The sequence below is a fragment of the Chinchilla lanigera genome, unplaced genomic scaffold, assembly GCF_000276665.1.
Source record: "Chinchilla lanigera isolate Chin_1 unplaced genomic scaffold, ChiLan1.0 scaffold00045, whole genome shotgun sequence".
Classification (NCBI taxonomy): domain Eukaryota; kingdom Metazoa; phylum Chordata; class Mammalia; order Rodentia; family Chinchillidae; genus Chinchilla; species Chinchilla lanigera.
This window is the reverse complement of record NW_004955446.1, coordinates 17,821,253-17,846,356: the sequence shown is the minus strand read 5'-3', so window position 1 is coordinate 17,846,356 and position 25,104 is coordinate 17,821,253. Positions and strand designations below refer to the sequence as shown.

Here is a 25,104-nt window from a genome sequence, read left to right as displayed (position 1 = left end):
TGAGCCTGTGTAAGATCCGGGCATGGAGATTATGTGAGTGCTACATGCTTCTATTCTAGGCTGCAGTTTGCTTTATCCACACTCTCTGAGATGACATGGTCAGACCCCAAGTATGTATTTAAATGTAAACACACTCAAGAGTAAAGTTAGAGTTCAGTTTTTTGCTTCCAGTCTGAACTGTATCTCACTATAAGCAAACAAGTTTGAATAATTAAAATTATGGACAGTTTTTCCCTTAGTTTTTCAAATTTTTTAGAAAATACATTTTTATAATTAAAAAATTATCTTTCTTGAATTAACTCTTAACATGGAGCCATCAAATTCAACTCCACCAAACAACTTGAGTATGAAATTGTATTTTATTTGAAAAAACATTTCTCAATTGTACTTTTTCAAGAAACCTCCCATAAATGTCATGAAATATTCAGGGTGTGACCAAAGTATATAGAATATTTAAATTTTTAAAATTATTAGAGTAGAAGAAATTGCCAATAATCTCCCTCAAAATACTCCCCCTTCATGCACACTATTCCACCCGTTGTTCTTTCTGCTTTCTGAAGCAGTTCTGGAAGACCTCTCTTGCATCAGTGTCTATGAGGTGTGATCAGAAACACAATAAATGCTGCTACTTAGAGTTTTCTAACAGGCTGTAAAAGCACGGAGTGTCCCCATTTACCTTATTCACTGATCGAAGCACTTATTCACCAATCCACCTTATTCACTGGCACTGGCACCATGTGACTTCTGGCTCTTCCAGACGTCAGAATGGCCATGAAAGATAGACATTTTAAATGGATTTCACAACATTTGAGGCAGCCATGGCAGTGCAATTAAAATCTCATGAAAGAAGACTTCCAGAACTGCTTCAGGAAATGGCAGGAAAGATGCGATGAGTATTTCACAGCAAGGGGACACATGAGGGGGATTAATGATAAATGTTATTCATTGTAAAATTTTTAGAAAATTAAACGATCAAACCTCATAGATTTTAACTTAAATCGTTGGTCCTTGATGTGAAATACTTAGATTTTTTTATGAGCTCTTTTACTCGGTCAATACTATGCTCTGTCTTTTTCTCACAAAAAATACATGGTATTTTAACCTCCAAGGCTATGGTATTGGAATAATGGCCTTTTTAAAAAGGTAGAGGTTGTTATAATTTAGATTTTTAAAAAATCCCAAGCATTTGGAAAATGATTGGATTGTGCAGGTGCTGCAGTCATTGGTTTCATCCACTGATGAATTCAGTGGAACCCGTTGGAGGTAACTCATGGGTGTGACCCAGAAAGGTGTATTCTTCTTGGCCCCGCCTGTCTCTGCTTCCTGGGTCCCGTGGGGTGAGCAGCTGTTCTCTGCCATGTGGATTTTCCTTGGGGCCCACCGACTTTGGACTGAGCACACTAGAAGCTGTCAACCAAATAAACCTGTGCTGTGAATTGCAGGTGTTGAATATTTTGCCCCGGTGATGGGAAAGTGATGCGGAAGATACTTGCCAGGAGCTTTGTCCTCATAAATGAAATAGCATCCATACAAGCCCACCACTTTCACCACATGACCACAGCAAGAAGGGCGATCTATGAACTGGAGAGCAGACCCTTCCTGATGCTGAAAACCATGGGAAGGAAATTTCTGCTTATAAGCTACCCATTTTAGTGTATTTAGGTATTGTAGTCTACATAGACTGAGATAAATAGTAAAGTATATTAAAATATTTTTTATATTCTAGCATATATTGCATAATGCTTAAAGGTAAAGTTAATTTACATAAAATTATTAGGCTTGATAATTTTTAAAACAATTTACTATTACAGAATTGGGTATTTAGCTTCAAACAGGCAAGAGGAAATAAATGAGCAAAGCACAGGAAGACAAGTGAGAAAATATGGTAGCAGAGAATATCTAGAATAGATATAAATAGGCCCATGGGTTTACAGCAGTCATAGTGACCAGTAGTTAATTGGACAGGTTGAATTTCTCAACTTAAAAAAGCTAGTTTGCTCAATTTTGTAAAACAATAATAACAAAAACAAAAACTATGGAAGAATAAGATTCCACAAATAAAAGTTATGGGTAATAATTCAGTCATGTTGATAAATAATAAGCATGCAGTAGAATAAAATTAACAGCTGTTAGCTTGTTTATACATTAAGTATAGCTGATATGACTGGGTAACTTCTGAGACAACTTTCATATTAGCCCATTTTCAATACTATTTTTCTAAGCCATTTTTTTTAGTATGACTTGCTATCTACTTCACAATCTTTCTGGTTTTTTTTCTTCTATGAAGATTACAAAATTGTCTTATATTTAGTTGCACTGCATGGTCTTTGTCATTGTTTGAAATTCTACATTTCCCTTTGTATAGTTTTCACAGATGGCATTAGATACTTTAGCTTGGCTTTTGAAACTTAAAATAGCGTATACGGAAGTCTGAGGCTTAATGTATCTGTTGTATCTTGAGGTTTTGCATTTTTAAAAGAAAGTTATGGTTATAAGATCATTTGCTTTTATAATTATAAATTGAACTGACATTAGATTTTAAATGTAAGTAGTATTTTCTAGAAGTGGATCAAATCAATGGGAAATCTAGATTATAAAAGCAAGCTAGATATTTGCTTTTTGTTTTTTACCTTTTACATTTTTAGACGAAGTAAATGAAATTTTATTACAGTCTGGAAGACCTATAGACTTAACCAGCAACCATTCATATATAAACCAGTTCTGAACAAGTCCCCTGTAAACCCAGCACTCAGGAGGCACGAGAATTGCAAGTTCCATATCTGGCTGGGCTGCACAGCTCAAAGCTAGCCTGAACTACATAGCAAGACTCTCAAAAAGAAGAAAATCATGAATAAGAATTAAAGTATTGCCTTTGTTTTACAATAAATAGGTGATTATAAACTTGTTTTTATATTTCAAACATGAACCCACAAAATAATTTTATGAAAAAAGTCAGGTATGATGGTGCATCCTGTAAACCCAGTACTGAGAGGCTGAGGCAGGAGGATTGCTGTTGAGTTTGAGGCCAGCCTGAACTACATACCAAGACTTTGGCTCAAAAAACAAAAACAAAAAAAAAGTAATCTTATGAAAATTATGTCAATATACATACATTCATAAATTTAGTATCATTTATATGTAATTATATACAAAATATATAAATATTAAATGTAAGTTATATACTCTTAAAAGTTTTGGCATTACTGGAGATTGAACCCTGGTCCTTGCACAGGTTAAGGAAGTGTTCTATCACTCAGCTATACCTTCAGCTTGTAAGTTTTTTGTAAGTGAGGTAGCTATGCTTATTAATTATTCTAATTATAGGTTTAAATTATTTACAATTTACATCGGGTTCACTTGAAAGTATTTGAATGATCAGGCACTTGACCATTATTTGCAATTTATCATACTTATGAGCACTTTATTAGGATCTTCTGAACCTTCACAAACTTTTCTCTTAATCCTAGCAGTCCTAGTAAAGTAAGTAATATTTAAGCCTGAATGGCCTTTCATCAATGATAATTTAATTCAGTTATTGAGCTTTATTCATTCCGTTGTTACCACTGCAGTATTTCTTTTTTAGTTATCAATGTATTTTTGAGAAGAAAGGACTTATAAAACATTTAGATTACCAGATTTTTCTTGAAAAAGCTATGACAACCCCATGTTATATCATTACATGTCTGCAAGAGAAAAGAGCTGGAAATTGACTGGTCTTGATCCCTTTAGCTGGGGCCTACTCACTCCTTTGTCCCAATTCTCACCACCCCTCATCTCTCAATTGGCCAGCATCACTAGGTCCACATCACTGTATTCTCTACGTGGCCAGCATCACTGGGACATTCAGTTTATGACCCCTGAGGTCCATATAGCTCTTAAGAATTTGTATCATTGGTAGCCAAACTTAACCTTTACAATAGTTTTAGGCTTTAGAGTAGTGAGGGTGACCCTCATAGAGATTGCACTGGTGCAAACATCCCACTGTGGCCCATGTGACTTGGTTCACCACTACAACTTTAGAGTCTCAATTTTCTACCAGTGGACATAATCATAAATGCACATGAATTCAGTTTCATTTTAGGTTTTTTAAATAAAATAAAAACCATTGGAGTAGAGGATGAATACAAAGTTGTCTGGAAAAATGTATAAACTGTTTCCTCCTTTGGTAAGTGAATGGCATAGTGAATCAATATTTGCTTTTTGTGCAGTATCATGACACTGAGAGAAACTTTGTCCATTTTTTAAAATAGAACCTAAGTGGTGAGCAGAGGGTATTTGGACACTACTAAATATTTCATTTCCCTCTGTAGACTAAATTAGGTTAACTACAGCACTGCCCTCTCTACTTGCTTTTACAGAGTTGAACCCTTTGACTAGAGGACCTATTCAAATGGGTCCTCATAATACATACATCAATCAGCTAAAAAGCTGTAAGGTGTCCCCTTTTAAGAAAAAAAGGAAAAAAAAACCCTTCAATTCCCTTTTTGAAAATGAGTGACTATTATTCATCCAGCCTTCTTGTTATAACACTTGACTACATGTAACACTGAGAACATTGGAGAGCTACGCTGGCTAGGAATAATTGCCAGGCTGATGTGTGGATGACAGTGAAAATCCAGTGAACATGGTATTAGGTCCGCTGTGTCTCTGAAGGAGGGATGTGTTTAGCCCTGGGAGGCTAGAAAGACAAAATTAAAGTACAAGTCTCCCAAGAAGGTGGCTCTGGTAGAATTTTTCAGTTTCAGTTCCTGAAAGACCAGCATCCTATCCTCTGACCAGGGCCAGAGTATAAGTAAAGCATTCATGTAGAACGTAGCTTTAAATTGAATTATATGATAAAATAGGCCATAGGGCTGGGGATGTGGCTCAAATATTTATTGCTGCATAATATACAGGGGTGCCTTGGTTCATGAATTTAATTTGTCTGTGATCCTGGGGAAGATGGCTGCATTCGTGTCCATGTAGGGGGAAGATGCCCGAGGTCCTCCTGTCTGTCACCTGATGTGGAACTTACAAATGGAAGCAAAATTTGGTCAAAGGCTTCTGTTAGTGAACTGAATTGTTTATAAAAGAAAGGGTCTGTTAACTTAGGTATTACTGTATTGCCACAAACTTAGTGACTTAATACACATGTATTATCTGACTTTCTACTAGTATAAGAATCCAGGTTAATTTAGGTGGCTTTTGTTTCAGGCCACAAAACATCTGTTGGAGACAAGGTTTATTCTGAGAGCTCAGCTAGGAAAATGTCTGCATCAAATTAATGTATTTGCTAGCAGGTTGTTGAACTGGGTGTCTCTTTTAAGGCAGTTTGCAACATGGCAGCTTGCCAGAGAGTGCCTATAGAGTCTGCTAACAAGGCTATTGATCAAGAGCCAAGTCACTGTTTGTAGTTCACAGCTAAAGAGAAGTAATTATGTAATGGTATGGCTAGGAGGAAATGTAGAATAAATTCATTGTGTGTGCCTGGGCAGAAGGGATCTTAGAGTTTCCTTTCCAGAAAATTATAAGAACAAGTGAAGAGAATTCATGAACTGGTAGACACCAATAAAATACCCAGAATGGTGTTGTTTTGATAAACTATGATACTTTTGTTACTGGATTTTGAGGTGCTTGAGTCTCCTTTCAGAGATGAGTTTTAGGTTCTTTCTGTCCTAAAAAAAGAATTGATTTAGACAAGCACAAAATGTAGTAATATTTTACATTTATTAAGGTATGCAAAGAGAAGAAACATGCTCTGCAGAGCAAGTTTGGGTCAACTAAAGGAAAGGAAAGAGGCCCACCCTTCAGACAACATGGTGGGCCACTAAAAGCGTTAACAGTGCACGCCCCGTGGTGGCCATCTTTTGTATCTCCCGCTTCTCAGGCTAACTTCAGATCTAGGCCATCCAATCAAAAACCTGCTCAAATTCTCATGAGAAGAATTGAGGACAGGGGCTGGGGATTTAGCTCAGCGGCAAAAAGCGCCTGCCTGGCAAGTGCAAGGTCGTGAGTTCGGTTCCTGGTACCGGAGAAAAACCAAAAAAAAAAAAAAAAAAAAAGAATTGAGGACAGCATTTCAGTGCAGGGGTTTGGAAAATGTTCTGTACATGTGTCCTGGAACTCTATGTGATCAGCAGGTTATGCCTACTCTCCCAGGCAGTTTGCCATGCTCTAATCACCTGCCTCATTTCCCCTGACAGACATAAATGCCCAGGTGTTATGGGGTGCTGAGGTAGTGGGGGTCTCTATCTTCACATAGCTGCTTCACACTGGAAGAGGCCGTCAGCCATACCTACTGGGGATTATGTGCTCTTTGGCTACCTTAGAATGTTGTGGCTCACTGGCTGGGTTGGAAAGAAGAAAAAGCCCAACAGAAGACAGAAAAAAAGTTAGCGTCCATACATGAAGGACTGTTCAGCTGTCTCCTTGATGAAAGAATTCTTGGTGAATTTATCAGGAGAGTTACTTTGCTATTAGATTGAGGATGTAAAGTCCAAATATGAGAACAAGCAGATCAGATTCCCTTGCTTCTTGTAGAGGAGAAAGTATGGCGAAGAGGGATGTAAGATAAATTATCAAGAGCCTGAGAGCCTTAGCCTTAGCAGGATCACCCACATTATAAATCTAATAAAAAACAGGAGTCTCAGTGCAGGTTCCCATTTAAGCTGTGTTGAATTAGGGTCATGAGTGACTACTTACCTGCCCCCAGAGCAGGACTAGAACTTTGAATTTCAAAGAGGAGCCTCAGCTCTTCCAGAGATTCATTGAAATAGCTTTTTTCTTTTCAGTAATCTCTTCAGTTGATTCAGGTGGGTGCTGGCTTTGTCCTATGGCATCCAGAATCACCCTGGGTGCCTTAAGGAGATGGTGATGCCTGTGGACAAGAGCATTGCAGGGTGCCCTAGGGCCCTTCAGTCTTCACCAGAGAAGGAGACCAGACTTTAGGCTGGGAGTGGGGACAGTCATTCCTCCAATGACATGAGTCAGGTATGTTGCCCGTCTTACACTTGGAGCAGGGCCTGGCTAGTGTCCATTCTTCTTGCATTTAAGATAAGAACTTTTCCTCATTGTCCTGGGGTTTTCCTCTAGAGTACTTGGTTATGTTTAAAGCATCACAAATTGTGATGACAACTATAATTTTGATCCCTCCTCCTTTCCCCATCATCTGGATCTTGATTGCTGAACACAGACAAGTCCATGTCCAGCAATTGGGTCATAGGCATATGGGGACTATCTGAAGATTTTTGTAATTTTTTTATTTTAAAGAGAAAAAATCAAAAACTGATACAGACTTTTAAAACAAAATAACAAGAGATTAACACTGGTTAATATATTACATATTAATATCTTCAAAGTAGTTGCTCAGGTTAAAAGATATAGGCATAAAGATTAATCAAACAATATAAGCATAAACTGCTTTTTAATGAGCTTATAGAAATTCATAGTATATTTATCTTAGCTATCTTGTGTGTGTATATATATATATCTTTTTCTTTTCTTTTCCCTTCTTTTCTCCTTTCCCCCATCCCAGTTGTTCCTTCTTTTTCAGCAGTTTCTTCCCCTTTCACAGTATCTATTTTACGTTTTGGATCTATTTACTCTGTTTTTTACACTAGGGAAACAATACATTGTTTACACATGTGGGTCTGATTGATTTCACTTATGAGGATGGTCTCAAGGTGCATCCAAAAGCCTCAAGTTGATCCTTCTTTATAGCTGAGTAGCACTCCACTGTATAAAGTACCACATCTTTTTTTGTCCATTCCTCAGTTGAAGGGCACTTAGGTTATATCCAGTATTTAGCTATTATAAATCATGCTGCTATACACATGGGTGCACATACATTGTGGGGATGTGATGTTTTAATTCTTCTGGTAAAATACCCAGAAGGGGAAGATCTGGGTGGAATGAGACCTCTAATCCTAGTTTTTTGAGGAATCTCCACAATAATTTCCACAGTAGTTGCACCAGTCTGCATTTACACCAACAGTGGAAAAGATTCCTTTTTCCCCCACAGCCCTGCCAGAATTTGTTATTAGTTAATTTCTTAGTGATAGACATTCTTCCTAGGGTGAGATAGAGTCTCAGTGTTGTTTGTGAATGACCAATGATGTTGAAAATTTTTTTGTACATTTATTTCCCATTTGTATTTTGTTATCTGAGAAGTGCATACTCATCTCAGATGCCAATTTTTAGATTGGGTCTTTGAATTTTGGAGGCCTGATTTTTTTCAGTTCTTTATATGTTCTAGATAGAAGTTCTTTGAGGAAGAGTTGGCTAAAATTTTTTCCCAATTCGTGGGTTTTCTTTTCACTATTTTGGTGATTTCTTTTGATGTGCAAAAACTTTTCAATAAGATGACATCCCAGTTGTTTATTCTTTGAAGTACTTCCCATGCAGTTTGGTTTTTGTTCATGAACTCTCTGCCTACCTCTCTGTCTTGAAGATTTCTATCTACTTTCTCTTCCAGTAGATTTAGTATTTCTGTTTTAATAGTGCAATGAAATTGGAAATTAATGGCAAAAGAAACTGCAAAAACTCCATAAACATATGGAGTTTAAATAACACCCTCTAGAACAACCAATGGGTCGCAGATGAAATTAAAGAAGAAATTAAACAGTACATACAATAAAACCAAAAAGCAAAAGCAACATGCTGGAACCTATGGGACACAATAAAAGCAATCCTAAGAGGGAAATTTATAGCAGTGAATTCTCATATCAGGAAAACAAAATGAGTACCAATAAATAACCTAATGCTGTACTTCAGGCTTCTAGAAAAAGAAGAGCAAGTCAAACCCAAAGAAGGAAGGAAATTATAAAGATCAGAGCAGAAATTAACACAATTGAGACTAGGAAAGCAATATAAAGAATTAATGAATCAAAGAGTTGGTTCTTTGAAAGAATAAATAAAATTGATAAACCTCTAGCTAACCTTATGAAAACAGGAAAGTTTTTTGTAATTAACACTAAATATCTGGGGCTGACTGATAAGTAAATGATGTCTCTTCAGTGCTTGTCCCTCCTGGGAAGATGGGTCTATATTTGCATATTTATGAAAGACTTCTTGGCTATGGAACATAGCTGGATTGTCCACTTTGCCCTGTATGACTCCTCTCATCTGATCATAACAAATTTCTTAATATATCTTTTCACTCCCATAATGAGAACAGCTTTCACGTTAGAAATCATTTTTAGCTTATCACTAGTGTTATAGTCCCATTCCGATTCTGTCAGAGGGATACCAACCCCTTGCGGGTAGTTTCCTTCACTTTTTGTAGCATATTGTTCATCTGTATAGCTTTTAACCTCTTCTAGGATTCTGTTTTTCATCTGGAGTATAGCAGCTGGCCAAGATGAACTGGACATCTTGCCATGATAGGTTAAAAGCAAGGGTCAAAGTTTGAAACCAATCTGTAACACCTATTATGATCCTCTGAAAGTTGGCCTGGCCGTCATATTGTTGTGTATGTGCAATTTAAAAAGGGACTTGGATTTCAGTAGTCCCCTCTGCTCTTGGGAACTCTCTCAGGGGTAGGATAAGCTGTGGGTGAGAGGAGTACAAAGTACCGCTCCATGTATATCCTGTGGGTCTTCAAACTGCCTGAGAAGCCTGATGAAGGGGCTGAGGAATATTGAGTATGTCTGGGGCTCTAGGCTCTGGTGGAGTCCCTGAGTCACTTGAAGAGAAGGGAACCAATTTCACAGAAGTCAAGGAAACCTCCCAGTGTGGTTGTCTTCATGAACCAGATAGGAGAGACCCCTGTCCCTCTGAGAAATTGGTGGGGAGCAGTGGACACAATCATCCTTTCTTCCTCAAGGATCACTCTGAATGCCATAGTTTCTGGATTTTTTGACAAATTAGTCATAAAAGCCTAAAGTATTCTACTCCATCTTCAATGCTTTATGCAGAGATCATTAAACTGAAAATAAATATTATAATTTAAACTGCCGCCTGTACCATCTTTTGCCATTCCCTACTTCATACTGGACTCAAACTGTATTCCAGTGATAGATAAATTGCTCATTTTTCAAATTGGCAAGGTCAAACCATTCCCATTCACTAAGGATATGGCACAGTGGCAAGACCAATAGGATCCGCAGGGTGTTTCATGTTGTTTCCCATGGCTTGTCTTGGGGCCTTTGGTGACAAAGAAAGAACTAGGTCTGTGGTCCTTTATGTGGCATCTCATGCAGAAGGAGGTAACTCACTGAGTTCACAAAGCTTCACTTATGAGGCTCAAGTACTTACTAAGATGTCTCTGCTCAAATTTGGGTGGAGGCACCAGTAACTTCCTAGAATAGTGAAGCCATCTAGAGGCTCTGTTATGCTTAGGACTCTCTACAGTGTGATCTACTAACTTTAGAGAGGAGATTGGAACCCTCTAATGCTCCCTTGGAAACTCTCCTGAGGTCAAGTGAAGTCCCTCACCCATGGGACTCACTTTGCCACTTGAGAAACAGTACACTGTTAAGAGATCAGGACGGAACCCAAAAGAACTGTGCTAGTGATACAGGAAAATAAAAACTCCCAACCTGAACGATATCTGGGATGAGTGTTCTCTAAAATCGAAGAATGAATTTTAGGAACGACGGAGGTTAAGAGCAGAATATATTTATTGAGGGAAAGAAAGCTTCTGTCTAAGACAGGGACAAGGGGGCCCGAGTGGGTTACCCCAGGACTCTGTCTTTTCTAGGGACTTTTATAGAGCAAAACTACGAGGTGAGGTGGGTCCAAGGTAGGGGAAAAATGGACAAAACTATGGTCAGCCAATAAGAATTGTTCAGGTAAAACTGATTAAATTGGGATCAAATGGGGAGGCGAGTCACATAGCAAGCGGGCATGAATACAGAACAGGGGTCTTCCTGTAAGGGGTTGAGTAAATGACTTTTCAAGGTGATCGCTTCCTATTTAGAATATCAATCCCTGATGTCCATCCCTAGGGAGGTATGTGGGTGCATTTGTTTAGTCCTTTGTCTTGCGGTCTGGCTCACAGCAAATATGTATCTTTCCTGTTGGCTCCTTCCAGGGCCTGGCCCTGTCTGACTGCCTATAATATTACTATCTAACTCAGCTGCCTATAACACTAGGAAAGTTCTAGGAACTTCTCATGTTTCCTAAAAATATTAACAAGTTTTAAAATCACATGACAATGGAATCTGGGAGTCTATAAAAAAGTCTTGCTATTGTCATTAGCCAGCTAAGTGACTTAAGACCAATTAATTTTTCTTGATTTTAGTATCATTGTAATAAATTCAGGAGAACAGATAAGTAGATCTTCAAAACTGCAGCTAACCCAGGGTGAATCATTCCTTATAATCCTCACAAAAAGATGTAATTTACTGTTAACATTTTTTAAAGTTTCTTTGTAAAACTTGTGTTTCCAGATGACAGCATGGTAATATTCTTAAAAGCTGAAGAGGTGGGTGGGGTTTAACTTTCCCCTTCACTGAATTTCCTCCATTGTGACAGTTGTCTTTCATGCCCCGCAACACTCCCTGAGGCTACTCTCATAACGGTTTAGAATAAAAGGAAATTTAATGGTTATTAAGTACAATTCACTATTCAACACTGTAATATCCTCTGAAATACTTGCATAAAATGCTCAGTCCCCTCTGGGCTTGAAGGATAAGGAATTATTATCTCTCCAGGCTGTCACTTTACTGATTTGAATTGTGCTGATCTTTAGACAATGTTTATTTGAATTTAAGTTTTTTTCTGGCAGCTTTCCCCTGTCCATTTTAACTTTTGCTCTTAAAGTTATTGGGGAGGTGTTGCTGCGGGAAAACTGGAGACGGTCCTGCTGCGGCCGAAGCTCTTCCAGCCGCCAGGCCACGTCCTCTCATTTAGTCGAGCGGCCGCCTCTCCTGCACAACAGCTGCGAGGAAGGGGACGAGCCTTTGCCGCCGCCAGCGGGCCTCAACAGTTCCTGGGTGGAGCTACCCATGAACAGCAGCAATGGCAATGATCACCGCATCCGGAAGAATGGGGGTGTGGAGCACGTCCCTTCCTCATCCTCCAACCACAGCGGGGACATGGAGAAGATCCTTCTGGACGCACAGCCTCAATCAGGACAGAGCAGTTCAAGAGGCAGCTCTCCCTGTGACAGCCCCTCTCCACAAGAAGATGGGTCGATCATGTGTGACGTGCAGATGCACACCAGCAGGGACCACGGCTCTCAGTCAGAAGCAGGTGTAGAAGGAGAGAAGGAAGAGGCTTCGAAGAAAAGTGCAGACTGGGTCTCGGACTGGTCCAGCAGACCTGAAAACGTCCCACCCGAGGAGTTGCACTTCAGACACCCGAAGCGCTCCGTGTCTCTGAGCATGAGGAAAAGCGGAGCCGTGGAGAAACGGGGCATTTCCTCCGCGGAGTTTTTGAAGGTGTTCATCCCGTCTCTCTTCCTTTCCCACGTTTTGGCTTTGTGGTTGGGCATCTGTATTGGAAAACGGCTGAGCACACCTTCCGCCAGCACCTACCGAGGAAGGGAAGCTGCTGGAGACACGCGAGGCCCGTGAAGTGGTGTATTGCTGCGTAGTTTATCTGAACTTGAGACCTTCCTAAGCATGACCCAACCTACAACCCTGTTTTTACAAAACCAATTCCAGTAACTCTCCAATCAATATTTTATTCAAACTCTGAGGAGGCATTTTACTAACGTTATTCCCTTTTTGGCCTGCAAGACACTCTAGAATTTCCTAACAGTTTACCGTTGTTTAGAAATTTGCAAGGGCTTCTTTTCCTCGACCGCCACCAGCAGAGTATAATTTTGTCAGCAACGCTGTCATCTCCTGTTAGCACCGAGAGAATTAGATCCGTGTCATCCATGGCAGAAATTTTACTTTGTCGGTGAAGCTACCCTCTCTCAAAACAAGATCAGGTTAGCATAAGCTTTGTTTTCCAACACAAAGACAAGCTTCTCTGAGCTTGAATTTATAGTTATTAAAAAGAAAAAAACAAAAAAACGCGAAAGACAAGAAAAAATATTCTGGGCAATAGAAAGTTATTTTAAACCAGCTTTGGAGCCACTTTTTTTCCAAACCTCCTAATAACGCCTTTTAATTCATAGGAAGCAGGCTATCTAAATGGTAGGTAGGAAATAGAATAAGAACTAAACTACATCAGCAGATTTTAATACTAGTATGTTGTAATGCTGTCTCTTCTATGGTATAGAATCTTTATTTCTGATAAGGAACATCTCAGGCCTAGACATATATGAAATTGCTTTTCGGACTTTGTGTGTGTTTGGTATTTCCATATGTTAGCTGCATGTGAATTTTTCATGACTCTTCAATTATTTTTTAATTTCTTCCTTTTACTCCTATAAGAAGAAACTTTGGAATGAGTCCAATTTGTGGTATTAATCCAGGCTTCTTGTTTTAGGAAGCTTCAGTTATACTCTGAAGCCTTTAAATTCCGAAGAAAATCACTTGAGAGTTATTCCAAGCACTTGTGCAACTTCAAAAAACACCAAAAGGTGGTGGGAACAGGTGACGGAGTTCTGGAAAGGTGCCGCTTTCATCCTCACGGCCTTGCTCCTGGGGCTCGCTGTGCAGTCTTCCCTCAGTGGCCCTGTGACCCCGAAGGCTCCAGGGTTTTCATGTAGCTGTCTTTCAATTACGTCCCACTCCTGACATTCCAGAACACTCAGCAGATTCCTTCAGTGACAAACATTTTCATTTGTTCTAAAATGTGAAGCTTTAGGACCAAAATGTTAGAAAACATCAGGATTGTGGATTATTTTGAGCAGGTTTCGCTGGATTCCAGAATATCCAGCATGACTCTGAAAGATACTACTATATGTTTTATATATAAATAATTACTGTTTATGATATAGACCTTGCTATTGACTATTTAGAGAAGCACTGTTAATCTTAAAGCTAGCAATCTATAAAGTACATCAGGTTAACTTGAATAAAACACTATTGTAACAACCAGGTTTGCCAGTTTGCAGAAGCTAACTCTTCTCTCTCACGTCAAAGTTTGTAAAACTGCCAGGGTACAGCAGAAAATAACACAGATTAAAGAAAAATGTTACTTTCTATCTTTCTTCAAGAACATAGCTGGCTGTCTTTAAGAATGATGATATATCTGCAACAGTTTTGTGAATGATTTTCCTTTATTTTTCTTTCTAGAATTTGAGGTCTAAATAATTTTAGATATTGTACCTTGTTTCTGTCTTACTCTTAAACCTGTTAACACTTGATTTGCCTTCTGTTTATTTCAAGTATTCACAATGGAATTTCTTTGAAAAGAAAGTAAACCCACTGTCTTTTGAAAAGTCTGGATAAAATTGGGAAGGCTGGTAAAGCCAAGAGACCCAAATAGCTATGCTGAAATGCTATAATGTACAATTTGTATTACAATTGGTGTTTTGAGAGAGAAGAGTAAAAATTATACTTTAAGTAAGAGCAACTTTTTATAGGCAGTTCATTGTACTCATTCTAAATTCAGTAGCAATTTTATCAGTAGTGCCATTGAACTTTGGGTATGTTTATGATTTTTTTTTCCAACATTGAAAACAATTTACTTTTACCCTATTTCTTAAAGTATCTGTAAAATTGTAGAATGTTAACTAAAAACAAATATATCATCACATTAGAACTTCTGTAAGGGGAGCTCATGCAGTATTTATTGATAGGCCTAACATATGGGCCAGATGTTTATTCTCCATCCAGATTTTTGTTGAATGAGACAGATTGATGGAAAGGCCATTAACAATTAACAGCTGAAATTCTAAGATTAATGTTTAAAGAGTTTTACACCTGTTTACAATTTGGGGAAGAAAAGACAGGCATTTTTCTTATGTCTGGTGAGAACTGGCTTAAGATGTTCATATGTATAACCAACAGCGAAAGTACCCTGCCTTGCCGGGTGACAACAGCAGCGTGTCACCTTGAGTACAAACATTTGCTATAAAAAGGAAGACTGACCACTCAGCCAGTGAGGTGAATTTCTAAATGAATCAGTTGTTGAAATTATTGGAATTAACTGAGCCAAAGTGATTATGCCTTCTTCAGCTTTTTAGTTAGCATTTTGTATCATTATATACAGTTTACAATACATGTATACCTTGTAGCTATAAACATTTTGTGCCATTAAAGCTCTCATGAAAATATAAAAAATAAGAAATAAATAAAGTTATTGGGGATCTTCTACATTTATTCTCATGAAGTTCAAGTACATTTTTAGCATTTCCTCTATTTTGAATTTTTTTCTATTAAATGTTTCATGCTTATATTTTGCCTGATATTTTGGAAATCTGCTGTCCCAAGTATAAAATATTATGTGCTACTTTTTCCTAATTTGGCCAATATCAATTTTGAGTTTGTGTGTTTATCTTTTACTAGGGAATTTGTCTGTTTCACTGTGTTAATAATTTCCTTGTTCCTAATTAGAATTAGGCCTTTGTGTAGCTGTTTTCTTAATTACCTCTTTTATCTTGTCAGTAGAAGTATAGGAACACTAACATTTGCCAAGCACCTGCTACATGCCAAGTACTTAATCACATGTAGTAATATTTTCAAAACAACCTTGTAAAGGAAGTCACACTGTCTCTTATTTCATTTCTTGCTTCCCAAATGGAATGTTCTTTATATTAATAATACCTGTCAAGTTTCATATAATAATAAATACTGATGTGGAATGGAATACTCAGTACATAAACAAACACGCTGCCTTGATGTGAGCTGTGAAGTGATTATAGTACAAAGAGTTATGTTGTGGAGACAGCTGTAGTTTTTCACTAAATTTTCATTTATTGAATTGCTTTTTATTTTCACCTTGGTACCATATAGTCATCAGAAAGTTGTTTATTTAAATGTTATAACCAGTATATTATGCTAAACACAAATTTATAATGGCAGGATCTCATAGACACACTATTGACTATGATATTATACAAAATCATGTCCCAAGTTCAGTATAAAGATTTACTTCTCTCTTGCAAAACAAAACAAAACAAAAAATCCCACAGTTCAGATTAACATAAGTGCTGCCTCCTTTTAAATAAATTTTAAAAAATGTGTCTTATCTGTAAAATTATAAAAATTTCTAGCCCATCTTTTTTTTTTTTTTTTTTTTTTTGGTTTTTCTCCGGTACCGGGAACCGAACTCACGACCTTGCGCTTGCCAGGCAGGCGCTTTTGCCGCTGAGCTAAATCCCCAGCCCCTCTAGCCCATCTTATAGTATGTTATAGTGCTGTAAATGCATTATTTCCCAGTAAATAGACATTATAGTCTGAAACTGGTTTAAAAAAGAAGAAGAAAATGTAAGAAAAGAAAAGCCATCACACTGGATCATAAAAATATCTAGGATGACTTATCTCTTAATATTAGAAAAATTAAAACAGATAAGGAAAAAATGAAAGGGAAATAAATTTTAGAAAACGGTAACTATTATGCTCTAAAGCACAACAATGAGTGATCTTCATTCAATTCAGCAACAAAGTCTGGAGTGAACATTTATGGGTGACAAGGTTAGAAAAGTACAACTTTCAGCAATTCAGTGCTCAGGTCAAAATAATAAGATAAGTAGAAATAATTTCTAAATTATACCAAGAAAGCATTTGAGTCAGTGACCTTTTAAAAACCACACACCCACATTTAGCCAGAAGGTCCAAGATTGACAGATATTGGTAGAATGAAATCTTTAGTAGCAACAAAATTAAAAGTTAGAACCCCACGGATGCCACCTACCAATAAAAAGAAAAGAAACATGATTGCAGTGTACAATACACACTGACCTGCTAAACTGAAAAATTAGGAACAATTTCAGTAACCAAAATGTTCTCTATTAGAGCATAAGTGCATGATTAGAAGAAAGTAGTTTTAGTTCTGTGACCTGTCGAGTTGCTCTTTACATAAAATATTTCCTCCTTCTCGAAAAAAATGGCTTCCCAGTGGCTTTGGCTCATTCAGGTTGGGAAAGAGGAAATGTGCTTCATAGAAAAACTCCACAAACTTGTTTCCAGGGCCCCACCAAGATGATTTACTCTATCAAGTTTATAGTGTATCCAAAGTTACATGCCAAGTTCAGGATTTTGTTTTTTCAGTTCTTTCTTAAGCCTATCTACCTCAGCTCCTAAACTGTCAATATTTTCCTCCATGTTTAGGCATAAAGGTCTCTAGTTTTTCAGAAATTTTTGCCTTGTTGAATTTCTTTGTAGCATTTAACCAAAATCTTGTTTCTCCAAATACAATCTTGTAACAACTCACCCATTGAAATCTACCTTTGCCTTCAGTCTTTACCTAATCCCAGATCTGTGGCTCTCCAGGAGTTCAGTGAGCTGATGTCCTTGTTCTGGTTGGATGGATCATGCTGAGTGCTTCTGTGCTAATATAGATAAGGAATGCTCAGACCATCCTTATAAGGTGCCCACACCCAAAAAACTAAGGCTATCATCCTATGGATTGCCTGTTACAGAAGTAAGGCTGATACTAAGACTAAGCAGGCTAAGACTGCTGCAGTTTCCTCCAGTAATATATACTGGTACTAGGATTATGACTTCCCATTACATAATTATACAATGACATTTCTTTGGCCTCAGCGCTCCTATAAAGTTCATTTATGGCAACAAGAAGTATTGCTCCTTCAGATACCAATGATCCTACTAAAATAAAATGTACTCATGCAAGGGATTCCATTGATTAAGGATAAGATAACCCCATGATTCCATAGTAATAAAAGTCTTGCACCCACCATAAAAATACCAACACCACTAATTAGCCTTTACTAATAGTCTTCAGATATACAGTGCATATCTGAAAATCCATACAGGTGAATAGGATATGTTGCTTAAACAGAGTTACTGATGCCCAATGCTAGTAAACCCTGATTACAAGTATCAGTTAATGAGTGGATAGCTTCTGAGAACAAGCTTGCTGAACTCGTGTAAATCCATGCAAGAAATGTAAAGAAGCAGTTTAAACCACTGACACAAAGGATAACCATCACTATGTCTCCGGTGCCTTATAAACAGTGATCTGTACTGCAGCATGAGTTGGCGTTTCCCAAGGAATCTCCATATCGTCTTAATGCCTTTTGCTGTTTATATAACCATTCTCTGTATTGTTTTTCTGCTTCCTTCCAGTTTTTCCTCTCTGGCAAGAGCTTCAAGGCTTTCTCTAAACTTCAAAAGATTTTTGCTCCACCTCTGGTCTCAGGTATACAAGAAAGGACTCAGTATCTTCACGGGGACTTCGTTGTCTGGTTTTTCCAAGCTGTTCTGGATCACTGGACTTAAGGCAGAACTTTCTGATTGCTCTGACTCCCGTGAGGAAATTATTCTGAATATATTTTGAGCCTTACTCTCCTCTCTACAACTTTACTTGACTCGGTGTACAAATAAGTGAGCTAGTGTGGGGAGCCATATATGGAAATTTCCAAATGTCACTAAATTCTGGCATTCTTAGCTCTGCAGCTCAAACTGAGCTGACACAGAAAATCACAGCTACACCTGTGGGCTGCAGCGGTGGCAGCCACCCTGGGGGACCCACACTCTGCCCCCTGCCTCCTCTGCCACCATCATAGACCGGACAAAAGCACAAGCAAACACAGAAGTCTGCGCTGCCAGTTTTAAATTATTTATGTGGAAGAAATGTCTTCATTTTCCTTGCTTAGCTTCAAATCAGACACGGACTATTTTTTTAAGTCAATCAAACTCATGTCTAAAGAAAAACAATTCTTTTTCTATATTTTATGTTATCTTGAAAACTACTAAATGAATTTTCATAAGCAAATGTTTTTAAACCCTTGGTGAATTTCTAAAAGGTCACTATGCTTTATAATTAAAAAAATTTCAGGGTCACACAGCACACAATACACCACCACCATGAATGCTGCCATTCTTGGTAAGAGTGAAGTACAGTAATTCCCATAATTGTATTCCTGGGGGCTGAATTATTTCCGCTGAGTGTGAAGAAAGTCTCCCTACCTCACAACTTCTTTCTTCTCTTACATTTTCAGCAGCTGTGCTGCATTTGCTGCTGTTAATTCTCATTCCTTCCCTTGCTGCCTCTAACCCATATTTTTTTTCTCATCGCTGTGGTCCCTCTTTGATCATTTCTCACGATGCTCCTCTTGCAGGCTTTCTCAGTGGTCACTGTTGGAGGTTTTTGGTGGCTCAGTCTCACCCATAGCTTCACATGAGAATCACAGCTATTCTGTCAGTATTTCTGTTGCCACTAAAATTGAAGGTTCCTGGCATCACCCTTGACCCAGAGAATAAAAACCTCTAACAGTGAAATCTACTCTTTAATCTGGATTCCAGATGATTACTGTGTGCAGCAGAGTTTGAGAATCACTCTTTTATGGGTTTTTCTTGGGAAATTATGTCCATTTCTATGAGTTTAATAATAATGTACGCAATCAAGATCTTTGATTCTGAGTACCAAGCCTGGACCTAACCCTTTGGGCATAATCACTTTCTTTGATATTTAATGTGTATTTTCTCTTATGATACTTGTAAATACTTCTGTATAAACATATTCATAATGCAATCTTTCTTCTTCCAATTTTTTTCATGCGTAAAATCTCACTGATTCAACTGCTTATTGAAAACAACTTTATGTTCATCTTAAATGTTTCCTTTTCTTTATTCATTTCCCCACATAAAATTAATCAAAAAGTTTTGATGATTTTATTTCACAAGTATTTCTAAAATTCATCTTTTTTCTATCCTCTGGTAACTTCTTTAATTTATGCCTTCATCCTAAGCACTATTACAACAATTTTCCCAATTTTTCCACTTGCCTTTGAATTTTTCCCTTCGTTCTATGCTCCCAACATAATATAAACCACTAAGATTTTATGATGCCATTTAGTGGCATGAAGTTAAAAAATTCCGTGTAATATATGGAAAGTATTTAATAAAATATAATTAATTACATGTAAAAGTGTATATGTAATAAAGGACTTAAAATCAATGAGGAAAAAAATTATTTAGCCAGTGATACTGTTTCACTTGGCTGGTGCTGCGGTTTCAGTGATGGTGCCCTCTTCAGAATGTTTGTGTTGGAACTTAATCCCCAGGGCAATAGTATTAAGTGGTGTGAGCTTTGGGAGGTGATTAGATGTGAGAGCTCTGCCCTCATGGTGGGATTAGCATTCTACTAAAGAGCTCCAGGTTAAAGGGGGTAAGCCCTTGCCCTTCTGTTCCTTCTACATGTGAAACTGCAATGTTCCGCCTCTCCTGAAGATGCACCATCTAGAAGCAGAGAGCAACACTCAGTAGACACTAGTCCTACCAGTGCCTTGAACTTGGGCTTCTTAGTTGCAAAACTATGAAAAACAGATTTCTGTTCTTTATAAATATCACCATCTGTGGTATTTTGTTACAGTAGCAGAAACCAACTGATACAGCTATTTAGGAAAGAAGCAAATTTTGATATGTAATTTACATATTATAACAGAATAAAATACTTGGATTAAAATTAAAATAAAATTAGTAATACCATGAGAAAAATAAATAGGTGCTATTTATATATGTTTGAGATAAAGATACATGTCTTAACCCCTGAGCAGAAATTTCAAAAGACATATATATGTATGCTTGTCTACACATAAATTTAAAATGTCTGGTGGATTAAAAAATACTCAAACTTTGAATGAAATTGACAAATTAGGAAATAGTCTTTGAAGCACATATGATTTTAAAGTGGTTACAACAATTGTTTAAACATGTAAATATGCAATTTCCTTAAGGAGAAATAAAAATAGTAAAGAAATGTCTAAAAAAATTCAATATTGTTGAAAACAAAGTACCTACTAATGCAAAGGATAATTACAGAATTTTCATTTACTGCAAGGTTGAAAAATAGCAATGCCCTGTGTGATGAAAGCAATGCCCAGACATGTGTTTATATATTCTGGAAGAATGAAATATTGGTAGAGATTCTTACAGAGGGCTCCTTTGATATATGTACAGAATCTAAAATTTTTTGACCTGCCAATCTGTTATGACTTGTATCTGGATGTCTCCACAAAGCCTCTCCTGCTTATAGGTGGAGCTTTTCTGAGGTGGCTGGAACTAGGGAGTGTGAATATAGATTAGTCCACTGACTAGTTTAGCATAGTTCTGGGTATAAGTAATGGACAGATGAAGGTGGCACCAACCAATAGCCTTCTAGCCTGAACAGAATAAAAGGGAAAGGGAGGCTTTGCTACCTCTTGCCTGCTCTGATCGACTATTTCTCCTTTGCCATGCAGCCACGTATTGGAGCCAACCTACTCTGCCTGAAACCTGTACAAACTGAGCCAACTGACTCTGACTTAAACATCTACAAACTACGATTTAAAATAAACCTTTTCTCCTTTTACTTGTGGGTGTCAGATATTTTGTCTCAGCAACAAGAAAATAACTAAGACAGAATCAATGTATAGAAATAAAATAATAATCCTAAATAATAAAACACAAATAACTGCATAAAGAAGTGTGTATAACTCTCATTGCATGACTGTTTATAATAGTGAAAAATAACAAACAAAACCCCTAATTTTTATTTTCTAATTGGAAACAATCTACTTCTCCAACAATAAGCAATTGGTAAAATATATTTTTCTCCATTTATATAATAAAACATGATGTTAATGTCTTATACCTGCCATAGCAAAGTACTGTACTACACACTTGGTGGCTGAAAACAAGAGAATTTCATTCTCTTACAGTTCTGGAAACCAGATGTTCCAAAATCAAGCTTCTGACAAGGCCATGTCTCCTGCTGGAGGGTCTAGTGAATAAATCTTCCTTGCTTCTTCAAGCTTCTAGTGGCTCTGAATTCTGCTTCTATTTGTATATTCATATGGTCTTTTCCTTCCATGTCTTTGTGCATTATTTCCTCCTTTTATAAATACACCAGTCATTGGAGTTAATGACTAAAGTTTCAGGATGACTTCACCTCAAGATCCTTAGGAGGGTGTGAAGTCTCTATGATACCATATATTTATCATCACAGAACCACAGGTGAGGGCCCAGTCAACCACTAAGACAAGTGCTTCCCAGTCTTCTTGCACAGACAGAGCAGCCTACTGCTTATGCTGTCCATTTTACTCACTCACACATTCATTCAGCAGGCACTTGGAGGTTAAACATTCCAACCCCCCTCCCTTGAGGGTGGTCCTGACTAACTAACAGGAGTTGATCAGACTTCCCTTCTGATTGCTCTCAGCAGGACTGACAGACAGACTAACTGGGGTGCCCCTAGGGGTCTTACCAGAATCAGGCAGGCAGACAGACAGAGAGACAGACTGTCCTCCTCCCTTTGGGGTCCAATGTGAGTCACTCAAGTGGGGTGCCAGGAATCCTCCTCCAGACCTCAGGGGCCTTAAGAAATCTCAAGGGCATGCCTTCTGGCCAAGATGTGGAGAGTCCTTGCTCTGTCCTTGAGGTCCATGACCAGTGACCAAACAGGTCAACATGGTTGGTCTTCCTGGCCGTCACACCAGATGGAATGGCAAACAGAAACACTGAAACAATACCCAAGATTTGGAGGCAGATTTATTTAAGTCAATGGGCACTGATCAGTATCTTTCCTAGAATATCAGGCCCTAATCTCTGATGGTTTAGGGCTTATATGGGATAAGCAAGCAGGACGTAAAGAGGCAGAATGGCTTGTCAATTGGGAACTGGTTTATACAATGTGCATCATGGTGACCAGCTATGTATCACAGTGACCGGCTGTTTCTAAGAGACAGAAGCAACTGGAACTGGAATAGGAACTATTTCCTGGGCAGCTAAGAAACTGAAGTATACTGGTGGGGGGGAATTTTCTGTTAAATTAGGTTCATAAAAATATTACACAGTATTTAAGAAAATGAACTTTACAAATATGGTCATATGAATTAATCTTGAAAACATAAAATTGAGGCATAAAATAAACATCCTGTCACTTAAATTGCAGCAGAAAATGACCCTCTCCCCAACCAGCATACTTCAGTCTCTGTTAGTTGACCAGGTAACAGTTCCTGTTACTTCTGTCTCTTAGAAATGGCTAGTCACTGTGATTCCTAGCTGGTGACTGTGATGCATAATATAAGAACAGATCAGAGTCAGCTAAGCACTCTACTTCTGTACTTCCCCTTTCAACCTCCTAAAAACCTCCTCCCCTAAGCCTTCGAGGCCAGATATTCTGGGAATGATCCTAATCAGTGCCCACTGATGTAAAATAAATCTGCCTCCAAATCCTGGGTGACATTTTTGGTATTTCTGTTTACTGTTGCAGTATAAATTAAAAACAATCCAGCTATCATTATCTGTATTAGTAAAGATATTTTTATGCCTGATAACATAAAAACTTGAATGGAAAGCTCCATACAAACTTCAGGATATACCTCTTTGGTGAGGAAAGAAGTAGACTAACATTGAAATGTGTTATTGGTTATATTTGATGTTTATATGTATTTACTTTAGTTAGCCTTATTATTACTTTTAAAAAAGAATGGGGAAAGGGATATGTATGGTAAAATAATAGTATTATGGTTGGATCAATTCACAACTTGTTTGTTTCACACAGTAGGTAATTTTATGAGATGTATTTTACGGATTTCCTTTTATATTGACTATAATTCTAATACTAGTTCCCTCTATAGTAAAAAGCATCTCAAAAGGATATTAAATTATTAGAATAGTTAAAGTCATTTTTGAGATGGTCTAGTTTACTTCCAATTAGCATCAGGTTTGAGATTCAGGAGGAATAAGCTTTCAGGGATTTTTGCAATATAAAGTCAGTGAGGTCAAAGTAGTAGCACAGTGGCATTGCTATTATACTAAAGGACACGTTATGCAAATTTTTGCTGATGTCTTTATTAACTACACCATCTTTTGAATAAAAAGATGATATATTGTTTCTTCTAACTATAGTTAGTAAAAAGAGAGTGTTCAATTAATTTATCAGAATTCAGATTGTCTTACCTTCCCTTGATAACCTAGATTGTAGCAAAATGGAACATTTTTAGTGCTCCCAAATGTTGTGTGGAACCACATAGATTTTTTGGAGAAGTGATTATATTTTTAGAAAAGGAATCTTAGCCTCTGGGAAAGTACTGAACATGGCAGCGTGAAGACAAGTGATAAGGAGTGGAGATCATTTTTTGTACTCATCCTTCTTGTCCTACATTTACGGTCACTAAGCATTCCCTGAAGATGGAACACAGAGATGGGTTTTGAGCACTAGATTCTTGCTACTGTGATAATTCCACTCTCTCAGCTATTTGTGACATGTCATTGCTCCATCAGAACAATAGATTTTAATACCAAATAGACATATAAGGTAAAATTAACCAATACGTATTAAATATAGTCATTTGCGAGTCTTCAAAGTGAGTACTGGACCATTTGAAAATGACAAAATGCCTCCTGTAGAGCTGCACTGGGCTTACGGGAAAGTATACCAACATTTAAGCTGGAACCGAGTTTAGTGGATAACTGGAATTAATATTCACATTATACAGTGAAGCAGCATGAAAGCTTAAATGATATGATTGGAGGCACAAAGAACTACAGCAGAAATGGACTATTTCTGCTTCACAATATTTGGAGTATCAATTGGTTAAGTACTGGGAATGACTCCACACCAAAGAGGTATGGTCATCCAGAGCCATCTTCACTTACATGTCTGGCAGTTGGATGCTGGTTGCTGGCTGGAGTCCCCTGGAGGCTCATTGTCTCGCTGTCTTGAGAGTACATACGCACAGAATCTCCTTGTACCCCGGAATGCTCAAAGCATGGTGGAACTCTAGTAGTGAGAATTTTTTTCATGATGGCTCAGTGCTTCAAAACCAAGCATCTGCATAGAACTCATGAAGGCTGTGTGACCTTTCCTGACTTAGTATCAGAAGATTCACAGCATCACTTCTACTGTAATCAGTTGGTAAAGGCAATTACAAGCACATCAAGATTGAAGAGAAGGAAACATAAGCTCCACTTCTTGATGGAAAGCATATTAAAGAATAATAGGATTACAGTCAGAAAATCATTGACATCAAAAAAGAGGACCAGCAAAGGAAAACTGTAATGAGAAACTTTGCCCTCTGGTGCAGAGCATGTTTCCAGTGGAAGGTAATAGCTCTAATTAAATCGTGCTGCCATTTGTATCCAAATATTGCTCCAGATATTTCTCTGAAGCTCT

The 25,104-nt window shown here is 37.8% G+C and overlaps 2 pseudogenes; one reads left to right on the top strand and one right to left on the bottom strand.

Annotated features, from left to right (window-relative positions):
- Positions 1–1,126: 1,126 nt before the first annotated feature.
- On the top strand, positions 1,127–15,089 carry LOC102015996 (annotated as a pseudogene).
- A 1,911-nt stretch (positions 15,090–17,000) lies between these two features.
- Positions 17,001–18,285, bottom strand: LOC102015672 (annotated as a pseudogene).
- Between the last annotated feature and the right edge of the window lie 6,819 nt (positions 18,286–25,104).